The sequence below is a fragment of the Canis lupus genome, chromosome 15 (genome assembly GCF_003254725.2).
Source record: "Canis lupus dingo isolate Sandy chromosome 15, ASM325472v2, whole genome shotgun sequence".
NCBI lineage: Eukaryota > Metazoa > Chordata > Mammalia > Carnivora > Canidae > Canis > Canis lupus.
In genome coordinates this window covers 19,305,214-19,322,489 of record NC_064257.1, presented here as the reverse complement: position 1 = coordinate 19,322,489, position 17,276 = coordinate 19,305,214, and the positions used below count along the sequence as shown (strand labels likewise).

The 17,276-nt window shown below is 49.3% G+C and overlaps 1 protein-coding gene across 1 annotated transcript in view; it reads left to right on the top strand.

The window, feature by feature from the left end:
* Positions 1 to 9,921, top strand: part of BBS10 (Bardet-Biedl syndrome 10) — a 28,115-nt gene extending 18,194 nt beyond the window's left edge. Inside the window, exons 7-8 of the transcript XR_007402231.1 lie at positions 3,158 to 3,205; positions 9,630 to 9,921. The gene's annotated coding sequence lies outside the window, so the exon portion shown is untranslated. The remainder of the gene's footprint in view (positions 1 to 3,157; positions 3,206 to 9,629) is intronic.
* Positions 9,922 to 17,276: the final 7,355 nt, after the last annotated feature.

Here is a 17,276-nt window from a genome sequence, read left to right as displayed (position 1 = left end):
TTTTAAGATTTTATTTATTCATGAGAGACACAGAGAGAGAGAGGCAGAGACACAGGCAGAGAAGCAGGCTCCACACAGGGAGCCCAACGTGGGACTCGATCCCGGGACTCCAGGATCACACCCTGAGCCAAAGGCTGATGCTCAACCACTGAGCCACCCAGGCGCCCTCTACCTCCTGTTTCTTTTCACCTTGCTCTTCCTGTCTCCTCACCACCCAGGACAATGAGGGACCCTACGATTGTCTGGGTCTGCTTCTGAGAACTATTTTGTCTCCTGAACTATCAGAGAAAATCAGCCCTGAGAAGGCATATGAACTGACCCTGTCTGTGCCTCTACCCCCACTTTTTCTATCCATCTATCTCTGTCTGCATTCTTCTCTGTTGCCACCTCAGCTGTGGGAGATGAACTCCCTGGGCACTCTGAAGACCTGATGGGGAAGAGGAAAAAAACCTCCGATCCCTTGTGGCTCCTCCTGCATTGGGATATGATTGAGAGACTGTCAATACAATAGAACTACAAGGAGTCAAGTCTCTTTTGTTAGCCCCTGAAGTAGCCATGACTTTAAGCAAAGTATCTCCAAACAGATGTCTAAGTGGACCAGAGATGTGGATTCTAATCAAGACAACTTACGTGAACGTTAACTGAGTATATATTTAATGACACACATGATTATGATTGTGCTGTATGGTAATTAAGCATAAATGGGAAGGGGCAGTGTAAATGACTATAATTAGTATTACTTTTTCACAGCTAAGCCAAATTTCATTTCCCCTTTCCACGCTGCTAATTCGCCAATATCTGTAATCAGTGTCAACGTTGATAATTTCTTGATGTCACATTCCATTTAATCATCCCATCCCATCAACATACACAGATCTGCACACACAGGCATACATGGATATAAACCACACACACACACACACACACACACACACACACACATCCCAACACACACTGCCTGGCCCAGGAGCAACTGAGATATCAGCCACAGATGGCTGAGGTCAACTGTGAATTCCCTTTAAGTCCTGAAATTCTATTTTATTTCTTTTTGAGATTTTATTTTATTATTTATTCATCCATGAGAGACATAGAGAGAGAGAGGCAGAGACACAGGCAGAGGGAGAAGCAGGCTCCCTGCAGGGGGCCTGATGTGGGACTCCATCCCAGGACCCCGGGATCGTGCCCTGGTGCCCTGAGCCGAAGGCAGGCACTCAACCGCTGAGCCACCCAGGCTCAACTTGTTCTTCTAATAAAATAACAATGATAAGGACAGATGTTTCCTTCCCCTGAATTTTAACTATTTTAACCATGTTCATAGGGCAGATCTGTCTTATTTTTAGTGTCCGGAAGGAAAACCTTCCTCTGCCCTAGCTGGACCTAGAATCAAATTGACATGAGACAGATTAACAGGAGAAAATCAAGTTTAATAGGCATATGTATGGGGAATCCACACAAACATGAAAGTTCAAAGACAATGAGGCAATATGGAGCCTATATGAGCTAAGAAGCCATAGGGCCTAAGGATAAAAAGGGAATAAAGGTCATTAGCAGGAAGGTGAAAGGAGTGTTTGGAAAAGCAAGGTTGCTTTATTATGCAGATAAGATTTTTTAGGTAAAGCGAAATATCTGTTAATAGCTCTCTCTTCCTGGTACAGGCTCTCCTTTCCAATATAAATTTAGGCAGTTGAGGGGGAGGCAGAGAATTTTTCCTACATCTGTTGGGTTTTGATTACTTTTAACTCAAAAGAATCTTTAGGGACGCCTGGGTGGCTCAGCAGTTGAGCATCTGCCTTCGGCCCAGGGCGTGCATGATCCTGGGGTCCCAGGATTGAGTCCCACATCGGGCTCCCAGCAGGGAGCCTGCCTCTCCCTCTGCCTGTGTCTCTACGTCTCTCTCTCTTTCTATGTCTCTCATGAATGAATAAATAAAATTAAAAAAAAAAAACAATCTTTACACCACAGTGGCCCATTTTGGAGCAGTGTGCCCTGGGACCTACAATAGGAAAGAATGAGTTATGGGTGTTGGATACCTAACAGGGAAAAGAGAAAAGAATCAGGAGGCAGGGAGCACTGCCAACATTGGGATGCTTATTCAAACCAAATTTGCTTATTTTCCCTAAGTGACCATGGTGATCATTTAGAAAGTTTTGTGGATTTCAGAAGAAATCTGAGCAATCAGGGCTGTGTCCAGCCTTTGCACTAGGGGCTGCTCTCCGAAGAGGCTTTCATTTTCACTGGGTTTACTCCCCACACTCACCAGGCAAAAAGTTCTCTGAGTGGTTCTCCCCTAAGCAATGTCCCCTACAAGCAAAATTAAACTATTTACCTAGGGCGGAGAAAAAGGAGCTTTTGTGAACATAAATAAAGATGAGGGGTGGGCGCTGTCCTGCTCACTGTAATGACCCCATGGGCCAGGTCTGGGCTATTCCCTCCTTTTAAGAGCTGCTCCTCTCCTGCTCTAGCCTTTGGATCTGCCTAGAACACCATCTTCGTCTTGACTGACTCCCTGAGCACAGTGAGTGATCCAGAGATAGGCACGATCAATCCAATCCTTCCCTAGGGGACGCTTGGTGGCTCAGCGGTTCAGAGGGTCTGCCTTTGGCTCAGGGAGTGACCCTGGGGACCTGAGATAGAATCTCACGTTGGGCTCCCTGCATGGAGCCTGCTTCTCCCTCTGCCTGTGTCTCTGCCTCTCTCTGTGTGTCTCTTGTGAATAAATAAATAAATTATTAAAAAAAAATCCTTCCCTAGGATTTAGCCAACTGCATGTGGGAAAAAGGGTCTCTATGATCTGAGGACCGTACAGTCTAAGAGATACTGAGGAACTATAAAGTTTCTACTGTGGCCCTCCATGTCCTTGTCACTGTAGCTTGCACACCCTCTTACCCATGACCTCAGCCCCTCATTGTTCCTTCCATTTCTCTCAGTAAAATCCAAATTGTCCAAACAATGGCTTCTAATTAATCAGAGTAGTTCCTCCCTTCCCTGAGTACCATCTTTGAACAGATATTCTTGAAACTAGCTGAACTTCAGCTGACCCTGCCTGCTGAAACCCTATAAAAAATTCCACCCATCTTCCCAAGTTAGAACGCTCCTTCTCATGCCGACAGTTTTGAAAAAAGACTTATGCTAATGGTGCTCTTGTTTTTTTCCACAGAGGAGATGAGTAAGAGATGTTGAGATGCCAGCAGCCGGACCACAACTGGTGAGAAGCCAGCCCGGGAGAGGGAATTAACATGGGAACAGGTGCAGGCGGGAGAGGTAGGGGTGGGGGGTGGAGGCAGAGACAGTGAGACCCAATGGTGTTCAAGTTTCCATCCTATTTCTTAAGCCTAGCACATCTGTTATTACCATTTTTTTTGTTATATAAGTGAAGAAGTTAAAATGGTGGGATTTAAAAAAAAAAAAAAAGGGAGAATCACCACAGTCCTGAAATTTGGCTGTACAGACATGAAATGCTTTTTTAACTCTATACTGAAATCAACCCAAATCTAGAACCTCTATATCCAGGAATAAGGGTAAACCTTATCTTGCTTTTTCAAGTAGCTCATTCAACTAGTCACTCCTGGGTAAATGCTCAGTCCGAAATTCAGGGTTCTCCCCTTCACTCTTTGTCAATCCCACTCTTGGGGATGAACGAAGGTGCTGGAGAATCAGGGTACTAAAAGGTAATTTTTAAAAATGTGACTCATATGAATATAAGATGAATTCGTGTCCAAGATTTTATGTTATTGATTATTTCATGAAGACACTGGTAAGAGGTAAAAACTGGTTCAAAGGAGATCACAAGGAAAAACACATCTATAGGCAACCCGGAATCTGAATTGAATTTGCTGAGAGAGGCAAAACTGGCCTCTTCCGCTAAGTAGAAACCGAGGCCTCCTCCCTGGACAAAACGCACCTGCGATTCTTTCTTTCTTTCTTTCTCTTTCTTTCTTTCTTTCTTTCTTTCTTTCTTTCTTTCTTTCTACACACCTGCGTTTCTAAGAATGGGATTATTCGCATCATCATCAGCCTTTTGCAAGTTACCTTTAGTTTCTATAGACTTGCGGAATAGTCCAGGACAGTGAAAGACACAGAGCCTTGTGGAATCCAGGTAACCCGGGAAGTTTCCAGAGATTTTGCCTAGAATTCCGTCTGTACAGTCTAATCCTCTACACAGGCTCTACAGACTGGCTTACGTACAAGTGACTCTGAATAACTGAACCTGAGACAGTTCCTGCCAAACGACACAATTGCTGCCAAACTAAAAATATTCCTCCGTTTTCATACAGTCCCCAAGCTCAAGTCATGGGCATCGTGACAACACAATAACCACCCGAATTTCTGGGTTTCTCCATTGATTTTCATTGCGGCAGGTTAGCCAGGCACATTGGTTAGCCCTGCCACAGCCCTTGGCTCCCCACCTTGAGATGCGTGTGCAGGTGGAGGGCTAGCTCAGGAACTAGGGTTCTGTGAGAGGAGGGACGAGGTTTCAGATTTCAAACTCAGATAGACTTCTAGCCCCAAGAAGGAAAGCCTGAAAATCATGGAAAAAACACCCTTAAAAACCAGCACCCCTGTGGTCTGGCTCCCACCTGCCTCTTCCACACATTGTGCTTCCATTTGAATATTTCATCCTGACTTTCCGTGTTAGGAAGCATGCTGCATCATTTTTGGTCCAGAAAAGATCAAAAAATGAAAATATGCATGATCTGATGGGATTTCTCCTGAGAACTCATGGTGGATTTACTTACTCCCAATGGAGAGAAAAATTGGTCAAATAAGGCAAATTGAACACTTCACAAGCAGGCGCAAGATCAGCCTCTTAGCTTCCCACCTCGTGGCTGTGACAGAGGTGGGGACAGAGGCTGAGGGTCAGTAACTGCAAAGGCAAAGCCAAATGGAGGTGCCGTGCAGACCCAGATGGAGGGGCGCCAGATAGAATTGTAGACCTCAGAGCCGCAACTACAGGAGCTGTCCGGGTGTGCACGTTTGGTTTACTTTGTCTCTTGTTTTGGGATGGCCCCCTGGGCTTAAATGCCAAAGTTGGTACAGCACCGGGTCCATTGTCACCCGTCTCGTCATCAGTGTTGGGCTAAACACAAGCTGACTGTCATCTTGGCGTCCTACGTCCTCTAGTCCATGGAATTGCATGTTTAAACGGCCATGCTTTGAATCTCGATTCTACACTGTGGAGAGTTCAAGATTTCTGCAAACCCCAAGCTGCATCCATTGCTGGCTCGTTGCTCAGATTGCCTGCTTCCATTAAACTCTCAATCCACTGCACGTTCCACTTCTACGGTTCTTCTCTTCTCTCCATCCTTTGTTACCTCACGAGGGAAACACAGCACACACTTCTCTGATTTCCTCACCAGTGCAGGAAGTTCATATGTAACAGGCATTTATCAAAGTTTAAGGTAACATAGGATGCCAAACAGCACAGCAGATGATTTAAGCTAAAACATGCCTCGTCTTGAACACCCTTGGGGGGACACCTGAGTGGCTCAGTGGGTTGAGCGTCCAACTCTTGATTTCATCTTGGGTCATGATCTCAGGGTCGTGGGATCAAGGCCTGTGTCAGGCTCTGCACTCAGCACAGAGTCGGCTTGAGATTCTCTCTCTCCTTTCCCCTCTGCTCCTCCCGCTGCCCAAGCTCTCTCTCTTTCTCTCTCAAATAGATAGATAGATAGATAGATAGATAGAATCTTAAAAAAAAACTTGGAAAAAATAGATACAGTGAATGTGGTGAAAAGTTGATAAAGTCTAAAACAAGGTGGTTACATAGGGTTTATACCATTTTTGTGATTTTTAAGCTCTACAGTTTTCACAAAAGTTTAAAAAATACACCAATCCTGAGATCTTGAAGCTATTTTGCTATGTTTGTTAGTTAGGGTGACAGCAAGACTGCCCTACCGGAGTCTCCAAAACACGGGGACTGATGATGTATGTGTTTCTTACAGTCTCAGGTAACAGTCTTGAGGTCGACCCTCTTAACACATGTTTGAGCGTATGTTCCAGTATTGTTAACTGCAAACACTATGTGGTACAGCAGATTTCTAGAACGTGTTCACCTTGCACGGCCGAAGGCTGGTACCCGTTGAGCAGCACCTCCTCGCTTCCTCCCCTTCTGCCCCTGAGGACCACCATTCTGCTCTGATTCCAGGGCCGGACAATTTCACACACTTTATATAATGAGATCATAATGAGCTATCACCTCCCACCTGTTAGGTTGGCTATTATCCAAAAAAACAAAAACAAAAACAAAAACAAAAACAAAAGACAAAAAAAAAAAAAAAAGACAACAAGTGTTGGTGAGGATGTGGAGGAAAGAGCCTCTGTGTGGTGTTGGTGGGAAGGTCAAACCGGTGCAGCTGTTATGGGAGACGGTGTGGAAGTTCCTCAACAAAATAAAAAATAGAACTACCGTGTAATTCGGCAATCCCACTATCGGGTATTTACCCAAAAGAACTGGCATCAGATCTCAAGGAGACCCGTGCCCTCTCATGTTCATTCAGCGCAGCACTATCTACAACAGCAAAACACAGGGACAACAGAGCGTCCCCAGGGGACGAGTGGATAAAGCCTCTGTGTAGACTGTTGACCCGCACCTCCTTGGGGACTCCCCAGGGGCCACGTGAGGGCCGGGGACAGGGGGGACAGGGGGACAGAGGGACAGGCCACTTCCACGGTCGGTGGCGGAGTCAGACAAGCACAGGGACTTAGCCCGAGGATCTCTTGGGGGCTGCAAGGTGAGTAGATTTCTGCACCCAAGGGAGACCTGGCCAGGCCTTAAAGTATGTGCAGAGGCTTTTTTTTTTTTTTAATCTTATTTATTCATTCATGGGAGACCCAGGGAGAGAGAGAGGCCGAGACCCAGGTGGAGGGAGAGGCAGGCGCCCTGTGGGGACCCCAACGCAGACCTTGATCCTGGGAGCCTGGGGTGACCCCTGGGCCGCAGGCAGGTGCCCAAGCCCCGAACGCCCTGGCAGAATGGCCTGGAATTGGCACTTGTCACCAGCTGCCAGGTGACACCGATGGCGCTGGCCCAGGGACCTCACTTTGACAACCCCAGCCAGGACAGGACCGGCTCTTGCCTCGGGGACAAGGCCGCAGCCCAGCGATGCAGCCCACACAGGGGGACCTGGGCTACGGTCGTGCAGAAAATCCTTGGGACTTCGACAGCAGAAGAGAATTGCAAACTGGGCTCCAAAGCGGCTCCCGGGCAGCACTGAAGAAAAGCATCCAGCGCAGGGAGGATGATGCCGCCCCCAGAAAGGGAGCTCAGCCCCTCCTGCCCTCCGCAGAGGCCACCAAGTTTGGGGAGCAGATTTCAGGACGAGGCGGTCGCCCAGCCCACAGGGAAGGCCCTCCGTTAGGAGGAGGCCCTGCCGGTCGGTGTCCAGGACAGGGTGGGGACCCGGGGGAGACAGGGATGGCTCAAGGGGACCTCCTGCCCGTGAGCCATGGGAGTGAGATGAATGCTCGCATCTTGGAATTCGAGTGAGTATCACATTTTGAAGTCACAGCACTTCTGGCCTCCGGCGGGAACACTGACTTGAGGGCCCTGCGGCCGCTTCCCGGGCTCATCACTTCTTCCCCAGGGAAGGTGGCAGACGGTCGGTCCCACAGTTGGCGGATGTCAGGACGGCCCGCAGCGGGGGAAACGGCGGACGATAGTCCTGTTGTCGCTAGTACGTGTCGGGGGAGTTGGTGTCTGTGCCCAGAGCCGGGCTCATATCTGTCCCCCTTTGCAGATTTGCTCTCTAGATGCTCTCATTAACACCCTCTTCCCCAAGTTGCCTCCTCGGGCTCTGGCACCCCGCCTGGCTCTTCTGGGAGTCCAGTTGCCAATCCCCCAGGCATGTCCAGTCCCAGCTTCATCTCTGACCTCCCCCCGTGTCTGATCCCCTCCCCGTCCCTATTTTTTATTCCTTTATTCACTCACTCATCCATTGATTTAAGAAACATTTATCGGGGGCCTACCATGGATCAAGAGTTAGGTGCCGTAGCGGGGCGCTAGAGCCTAGATGGTAAGCAGTCTGTATGCCGGGGCCAGAGGAACAGACTTCATGCTGTAGCTGATGGCGAACCATGACGTATTTTAAGTAAAGAAATGCTTAACCGGGTTTGCATTTTATAAAGATGAGGTGGAGATTCTAGAAATGGAATCTGTAGGGATCTCTGAAAGATTGAGTGGGGAGGAGAGGAGAGGGCAAAGGAGGAATCAAGATGGTCCTTAGGGGTTTGGGCTGGAGAAACTTGGTGGTTGGGGTACTGTCTTCTGACACGGCTAGACTGTGGAGTTTGGGAAGGAAGGGGCTAGAAATGAGGTTGGAGAGAAAAGAATGGCTTCAATCACAGATATTTTGGATTTTTTCATGTGAGTCCAGAACTAAGGTATAGAGGTGGATGTGTGTGGTTTGTGCCACCCCCCCCACCCCCTCAGGAGGTGAGAACAATCCTTGTCTCCTTTTGGCCTCTCTTTTCTGAGTATTCTAGGATGATACCTTCTCTTCCCCAGCCTGTGGTTTCTCCCCTTTCCTTTCCAGGCTACTTAAAATCCAACTGTCATTAAAGGACAGAGAACACTCTACCCCCTGTAAACATCCATTGTATGTGGCTACTCTAACCCGCATTCATAGGACATGGCCCGCCCTTCACACTGAATGTTTGGATGCTTGCTCTGGTGCTTAAAAGATCTCTTAGTTTTAGCTTCCTCGCTACATTAAATTACCGTCCTTAAGGGCAAAACAAATAATCAGTTCCTCCAAAGCCCGTAGTAGGAACCCTAAACTGCTTTACAGACTCAGAGAGTGTTAGAGGGAAACTTTGAGATCACCTTGTCTGGTGGTGTCCGCCAAATCTAACCTCCAAGACATTGTCCATATGCCATTTTTCTTGTTTTAAGACCATAATAGCTATTGTACAATTCCTTTTTCTTTTTAAGATTTTACTTATTTATTCATGACAGACACACACACACACACACAGAGAGAGAGAGAGAGAGAGAGAGAGAGAGAGAGAGAGGCAGAGGGAGAAGCAGGCTCCATGCAGGTGTGGGACTCGATCCCGGGTCTCCAGGATCATGCCCCGGGCTGAGGGTGGCACCAGACCGCTGGGCCATCGGGGCTGCCCCACTGGACAATTTCTTATATCAAGTCTCTCCAAGATGCTTTGGGCAATAGCTCTGTGAGTTCAGTTTAGTATCTCTGGTGATTGCCTAAGAAATGAATCAATGATTTAACAGATTTAGCAAACTGCAGGTCCACAGAAAAGTCTTGAAAAACTAGAGAACGTGGAAAGAGAACAAAGCATTCCTTGGAGGTAGAAATGAGGGAACACTGATCTCAATGTCCTGTTAATGGGAGCCCAGGCTGAGAGGCTAGGCTGGGGTGTGACCTACCATCACTCCCCTGGGGCTGGACTCGGTGTGGAATTCAGCGCTGCTCCCCCAAGGGCCTGGTCAGCTCCAGGAGTTACTGCTGAGCCCGCAGGATGGAAGGGAAGGAACCACCATTTGGTGAGACTCTAATATTTACTAGTAACTCTCAAAACATCCTCACTGGGTGTTCTGTTATGCATTATTGCATTTCTTCTCCACAAAAACCTATTTTCATTTGGTTGTCATAAAAATTTTTTTTTTTTAGGTAGTGAAACTGAGACCAAGTGGGGTTAAAAATGTTCCCCAGGTCCACCAAGTCCAAAGTGGCAGAGCCTCTCCAGACTCAGGAAGTCCCGGGCCCTCAGGGGTATGTTCATCCCATTTTGAAGAAAAGATTATGGTGCAGCAGGCTTAGAAGGTGCTGGAGAATATAGGGGCCCGGGGCTCACGAAAGCACCGGGCAAAATGAGAGAACGTCTCAAGTAAACTAGAAAATTCTTCCTTCCTTCCTTCCTTCCTTCCTTCCTTCCTTCCTTCCTTCCTTCCTTCCTTCCTTCCTTTCTTTCTTTCTTTCTTTCTTTCTTTCTTTCTTTCTTTCTTTCTTTCTTTCTTCTTTCTTTCTTTTTTTCTTTCTTTCTTCTTTCTTCTTTTTTAAAAAAAATTTTATTTATTTATTCATGAGAGAGAGAGAGACAGAGAGAGAAGCAGGCTCCATGCAGGGAGCCCGACGCGGGACTCAAACCCGGGTCTCCAGGATCACGCCCTGGGCTGAAGGCGGTGCTAAACCGCTGAGCCACCTGAGCTGCCCTAGAAAATTCTTTAAAGCCAGTTTTCAGGATCATTATCTGGACTTGGCCACATTCTTTACCCAGCGCTGTACTTCAGTTCTCTAAATTCCTGTTGCCACAGCCCGACCTTCCTTCTGAGACATCCATCCTCTAAGGGACAGCTGCGGAGATGGGCCACCTGGCTATGAGGACACAAACTGCACCTCTTGGCTCCTCCTCTTCCCTGGAACCTCTATCTAGTTCTAAATTCAGCTACTGTGTTCAACTTCAAATTTAGAGGGTGTTCATTGTATATTAACTCCTTCTCCCCTATTTCCCGTTTCTCTGATGGTGTTGTGACTTTTTTCATCAGCTGGCTCAAGACTTGGAGGACCCTTTTGTCTCGCTCCCCTGCAGGTCTAAGATCTGCCTCCCTGAAGCCTTTCACAGCTTGGTCTTCAGCCCAAGGCCCCGACCACTGCTCTGGCCCTCGTGACCTCTGGCCTGGATTAGAGCAATCACCTCCTGTTTCCCTTCCCTTCTCCCGTTCTACTTCCATCCGTCCCATGTATTTCTGACACATTAATTTTTCGAAAGCTCTATTCTGCTTATGTCCTATTGTTCATGAAAAGCCAATAATATTTTCCTGTTGTGGCCAAAATAAAGAAAAATGCTCAGGGACACCTGGGTGGCTCAGGGGTTGAGCATCTGCCTTCGGCCCAGGGCGTGACCCTGGGGTCCCGGGATCGAGTCCCGAGTCCCGCATCTCCCGAGTCCCACATTGGGCTCCCTGCATGGAGCCTGCTTCTCCCTCTGCCTGGGTCTCTGCCCCTGTCTCACTGTGTCTTTCATGAATGAATAAATAAAATCTTAGAAAAAAAAAAAGACAAATGCTCAGACTCCCATGCGAGCTTTACCCAATTTCATTTCTCACCCCGATCTCCCGGTGCAGCGTCTTCTATGGATTACTGCAGTGAAGTGTTTCCTACACTGTTTCTTTCGGGGTTTTCCAGCTCTGTGCGTTTGCTGGCACTGGGATGCCTTACACGCATCCCTCCACCCCTGCCGGCATTGGGAAGCCTTTGGATCAATGTGGGATCCTCCATAAGGGGATTTCCTGGTGACCCCGCAGGGTAAAGGTCCTCTTGTTTTTAGCCTCTTAACAAGAGCCTCTCTGGCATTTCTCAAGACCCTTACAGTCTGGGTCTTCCTGTTCTTATGCAGGGGGTCTAAATGCACGACTGAAATTCAGAAAGTCAATCGATGTCAGCTCGACACCATATTGCGTCTGACTCCAGGTCCCAGGGCCTCCAGGTGCGTGGAGAAGCCCATCTTCCCCAGGACCCAATGAGAGTCTAAGAAGCCGGGGCATCCCGGAGCCCAGGTAATGAAGTCCTGAGCCTTAGTTCCCCTCCAGGGCGCAGCCCCACCACCTGAGCCCTCCCAGGTCCTTGGAGGAAGCCCGCTGGCTGGGTCGTACCTTCCGTCCCCCGCGAAGCTCTGTCCTGTTCCCGGACAGCCTCCTGCCACCCATGGGTCCAGCTGAGGTCTATTCCTTTGCCATGGGGAGAAATTCCCGCCCTCTCTTGGCCTTCACAGATAATCCTTTTTCTCTGCCTCTCCTTGCCGGATGCCCATATTTTCACAAAAATCATAGGCCTTTCACGGAAGATTGAAGGAGAGATTGTCTCCTTGTATTTCTGTTTTTTGCCCTGAAACAAACGGCCCCGAGGCAGAGGAGCCGGGGAGCCCTGCGACCTTCTAGCCTTAGGGGGAGGCTGAGAAAAACGGGGGACAGAAACAGGGGCACCTGCTGCAATCTGCACCCTGCGGCCCTTGTCTAGGTTGTGGACCACAGCAGTAGCCTGTAGCCTGCTCCCCCCCCAGGCCTGCTCCTCCCTTGGCCTGTTCCTACTCCCCTCCAGGCCTGCTCCCTCCCCAGGCCTGCTCCTCCCCAGGCCTGTTCCCACTCCCCTCCAGGCCTGCTCCCTCCCCAGGCCTGCTGCCTCCCCAAGGCCTGCTCCTTCCCCAAGGCCTGCTCCCCCCCCAGGCCTGCTCCCTCCCCGCGCCCCCTGCAAGCACCTGGCTTACCTGAGGTCGGGAGTCAGTCAGGAAATGGCCTCTTTTCCCTCCGCTTTGTTCTGCCTCTCCTGCCACACATCCTGTTGGCTGTGCCCCCTCTGCCCGAGAGGTCGAGGTCGGCGCTGGGCAGGTCCCCGGCAGCCTGCTCCCCACCCACGTGCCAGGCAGGAGCAACCAGGGCCGGACCCGGGGCCACAGCCATCTGCTACCCTGAGCCCTCGGCCCCTGCTTCCCTGGTCAGACCTCACCTGTGCTCGGAGCCCCAGGGTCAGCAGGGGGCCTGGGATGCGCCTGGGGTGCCGCCGCCCCCCATGTGCAGAGCAGGCAGGGAAGGGGACCCAGGGGATAGGAAACGGGGCACAACGTGACGGTTTGGCCAGCACCCCCGGGGACACCTCTCTTGGCTGGCGAATGCCTCCTCCCTATGCAGAAGCCTGGGTGCTGGCCTGTTTCCCTTGCCAGGGACAGTCTGGGTTCTCTGGGGACATCCCCACGCCCACTCCCAGGCCCCTGCTCTGCCATCCCCACTGCATCACCACGGGCTGGGCCTCTGGTGCCAGCTGCTCCCTGCTATGCCCCTGGCCCGGGCCTGCCACCCTGGCCCCTGCCCCAAACCGCTGAGCTCAGGCCTCTGGGGCAGCCCCTGCCTCCCTCGGTGCACCCTCCTCCCCCGGGGCTCCCCGCAGACTCCCCATGGGTGGGGGGACACCTGGCTCAGCTCAGGGACCAGGTGAGCTGTCCTTGCCCCGGCGGATTCAGATTCCAGAGGCTCCCTGGCTGTTTCCTTCGCCTGACTTAGGGTAAGGGGACATTCCAGAGCCTGCTCTCCTGGACGGCTCTTTGGAGGGGGCCTGTTTCTGCCAGAGTCCTGGCCTTCTCCTAGGAGGCTGGCGTGGCGACGGGAGGCCGCAGTGGGCAAGTGTGGGGGGGGGGCGAGGCCTCTCCCTGCACCTCTCCTTGCAGGGCAGTGCTCTCCAAGCTACTACTTGGACTCCAGTGGGGGGCGAAGCGGCAGAAACACCTGCCCAGTTAGCTAAGCCTCACACCCTGCAGGCACATGAACACCATGTAGTAATGAAAACGACTTAGGACCAGAAATAACGGGCTTCAGCCTCATGAACACATTCTGAGCACCAGGGGGTCAGGCGCTGTCTCCCACCCCCTCCGGGTTGGAAAGAGGCCTATTGAATGGCCCTTCTCTATCCTCTATGGGAGATCTTTCCTTGATCATTTTAATTTTTTTTTTTTAATTTTTTAAAATTTTTATTTATTTATGATAGTCACAGAGAGAGAGAGAGAGGCAGAGACACAGGCAGAGGGAGAAGCAGGCTCCATGCACCGGGAGCCCGACGTGGGATTCGATCCCGGGTCTCCAGGATCGTGCCCCGGGCCAAAGGCAGGCGCCAAACCGCTGCGCCACCCAGGGATCCCTGATCATTTTAATTTATTACGTGCCAAATGTTGGTATAAATAATTACCTTTCGACTGCCTGGAGGAAGTTTTTTTTTTTTTTTTTAATTTGTAAAACATTTACTTGTAAAAGCTGAGGTACGTTTGCAAAAATTAACCTTCTTCTTATTCTCAAATGCGGATTCTTTTCTGAACCCAGAAGAAAGGACTATCACGTTCACCTATTTCCTACCCTACCATGGGAAAAAAAAGTTACACAGTGTTCTAGAAAAAACTGCGTGAGAGAAAATAGCTTTTGGATTCGGGCAGAAACTTCTTTATCATCCGAGCAGCTTGTGGAATCGAGGAGCCCACAGGAGCCTAGGTCAGCACCCCAGACTGCAGGCCTGGGCAGACAGCGGTGGGGGATAGGACACAGAGGCAGGCTCTGCAGGGGCCTGGAATTTCACCCTCTCATCTGGATGAAGTGCTTGTGTTTGCATTTGTAACATGTTATTCTTTTAATCATTAAAAATCACTAATCCTTGACTTTATTTGTATTTCCCAGAACGTGGCCCATGGACCATCTGCATTAGTAGCAACTAGAGAGCATGTCTGAATGTAGGTGCCTGGGCCCCAACCAACACATGGTGTTGGGGATCCTGGAACTTACACTTTCAACAAGCCGCCAACCTCTCAAGTTTGAGAATCCCTGTAAGCCTCCCGCTCCTTGAGGTATCAGGTCAAGGCTGTTGTCTTCTTGCAATAAAACCACCGAAGCCCCCAGTTGCAACTTCCTATCCTTCTTGGTGCCCTGCTCTCCTGATAGAGTGTCATGTTCGGTCCTCTACTAGTCTGTGATTCTTTTTTTTTTTTTTTTTTAAGATTTTATTATTTATTCATGAGAGACACAGAGAGAGAGGCAGAGACACAGGCAGAGGGAGAAGCAGGCTCCATGCAGGGAGCCCGACGTGGGACTCAATCCCGGGTCTCCAGGATCACGCCCTGGGCCAAAGGTGGCGCTAAACCGCTGCGCCACCGGGGCTGCCCTGGTTTTTACATTCTTGATATTAGCAAACACAATTCTCATAATAACCCAAAGCAAAAAAATCAGAAAAACTTCACTTATTCTCCTAAGCAGAATCCATAGCCTCAAAAACATCTGAAAGAACATTTTTAAATAAATGATGGGAGAGGTTGGGGTTGTTGTGCCCAAGATTGCGAATCTGAGAAACCACCGAGGAGCCGACACCGGTGCAAGCGCACAAGGGTTTATTAGCAAGCTCGAGCTTGGGTCCAAGTGTACCCGACACAGCGACACAGCGGAGCAGGGACTTGGACCCCGAGGTGGGTTTCAGCTTAGTTTTTTATAGGCTGGTCTAGGGGATTTTTCAGAAGGGATGGAGGAATTTCTCAAGTTCTGTTTGCATTTTGATGTGGGGCTTTCAAGGGCATTGAGCTCTGTTCTCATTCTAATATGGGACTTTCTACCACGGGTGTGGGCTTTGTTGTCTTTGTGATATGAGATTCTCTGCCGAGGGCAATTCTGAGCTCTGTTGTCTTTCTGATATGGGATTCCCTGCTGAGGACATTGAGGACATTCTGCAGTTTTCCCCATAAAGTTCAGCTCTTATTCACAGGGGCCTAAGATGGCTGTACTTGTGCTAATGCTAAACTTGAGGTGGGATGGCCTTGACACTTCTCGGCCTCCACGGGGTGATTCATTATCACCTGGTCTGAGAATTTTATGATAACCAGAATCCTAGGAAGGAGTGAAAAAGAGAAAGAGGAAAAAGAGCTAACATTTAATCTTTACTTACCCCACACCAATCCTGAAAAGTGGTCATTACTCTTCCCATTTCACAGTCAGAGAATGGAAGCCCCCAGAAGATGGGCAACCAGAGGCACAGTAAGAGGCAGGGCTTGGATTCCGGCGGAGGTCACTTTCTAAATCCCCTTTTCTGTGACCCTCCTCCCCCTGCCCCAGGGGTGGTCAATATCTCGTGCTCAGATGTAGAAGCTCAAGACCAAAGACCTGGAGGGCCCAGCCTCTCGCCCTGCAGCTAGAACCAGGGTGTGTTTCTGGCTGTAATTTGCCTGGTCTCAAAATCGAATCTCCCTCCCACCCCACCCCAACCGAACAGAGTTCTTTCTATTTCTCCCACTGCTTGGATGCATATACCTACTTTCTGACGCTTGAATTTGATTTGTATTCGTGTGTTTGTATGTCCATCTTCCCATGACATTGTTGCACAAAGAAGACCAGATTGTTCGGTCACACTTGTATCCCTCGGAGCCCAGCCTAATTCTCTGCATACAGTAGGTGCTCAATCAGTAAACAGAGCAAACAAATGGGTGAGCAAACAGTTTGACATCAGCCTCTAATACTGAGGCCACCGGGAGTAAGCGCTCCCTCAGCTCCACCTTCCCTGGCCCTCCGGACCCTCCCCACGGGACACACAGGCTCCCACGCAAAACCAGCGACACACACATCACAGGGGGCTGGAGGACATATTCCCCCCAAATGTAGGTGGCCCTAATTACGTCCTCCGTGTTCCAGGCCTCCCTTTGACCTGTTCCTTTTGATCAAGTAAGAGAGAATGAGGCTGAGAGACGGACAGGTGGACAGAGGAGGGGGACAGAAAGAAAAACAGGAAAGGTGGAAAGAAAGAAGACATTAATTCTGTACTCACTTTAGTATTTTATCAGGCAGCAGGAACTATTAAAAACCGTTTTCCAGAACAGGAGGTCCTGTTTCCTAGTGCATCAGAGGGGAGGAATGTCGATTTAAAAATCAGCTATTGGTGGAGCCCAGGGAGCAGGAGAAACTTTTCATTTGTTCTAAATGTCTCGAGAGATTGATCGGATGGAGAAATGACCCTGGCAAGAAGCTTCACCTCCTTCCCTGTTTATACCTGCAAGAGGGACGGTTCTCAAGGTTTTTTTTTAGTCTGGAGATCTGAGCTTGTTTCAAGAATCTTTTTTTTTTTTTTTTTTTTTATTGTTTCAAGAATCTAATGAAAGGAAGAGACTGTCTTTCTAGAAAATACGTGTTTATGTGCATACATATGCATGAGATACATGTGAAACACAATTTTGAATTCGAAGACCCCAAAATTAAGAATCAGGCATTCGCATGGACTCACCCATATACACACACACCTGTGTCTTTACGGAACTCTCCTTCCAGGGCCTCACTCTTCCAAGCCCTGGAACAGCCTCAAGTCTATGTGATATAAAAACTGAGGTCTTTTCTTCCTATCCCAGCTTTTTAAATATTTATTTATTTATTCATTCATTTAAAATTAAGATTTTATTTATTTATTCATGAGAGACACATAGGGAGAAAGAGAGAGAGAGAGAGAGAGAGAGAGAGAGGCAGAGACCCAGGCAGAGGGAGAAGCAGGCTCCGTGCAAGGAGCCCGACGTGGGACTCGATCCCAGGTCTCCAGGACCAGGCCCTGGGCCGAAGGCGACGCTAAACCGCCGAGCCCCCCAGGGATCCCCTCCTATCCCGGGTTTAAATACTAAACACAGTTTCCCACAGAGGTATGTTGTTTCTATCTGCTGGTAACATTCTAGATTGTCATTAGGTCCCTATTTCTGGTACCTTGTGGCTGAAGAGGCTGTGAGCTTGCCTGGGGACGGAGCCACTCATCTTGGTTCTTTGGGAA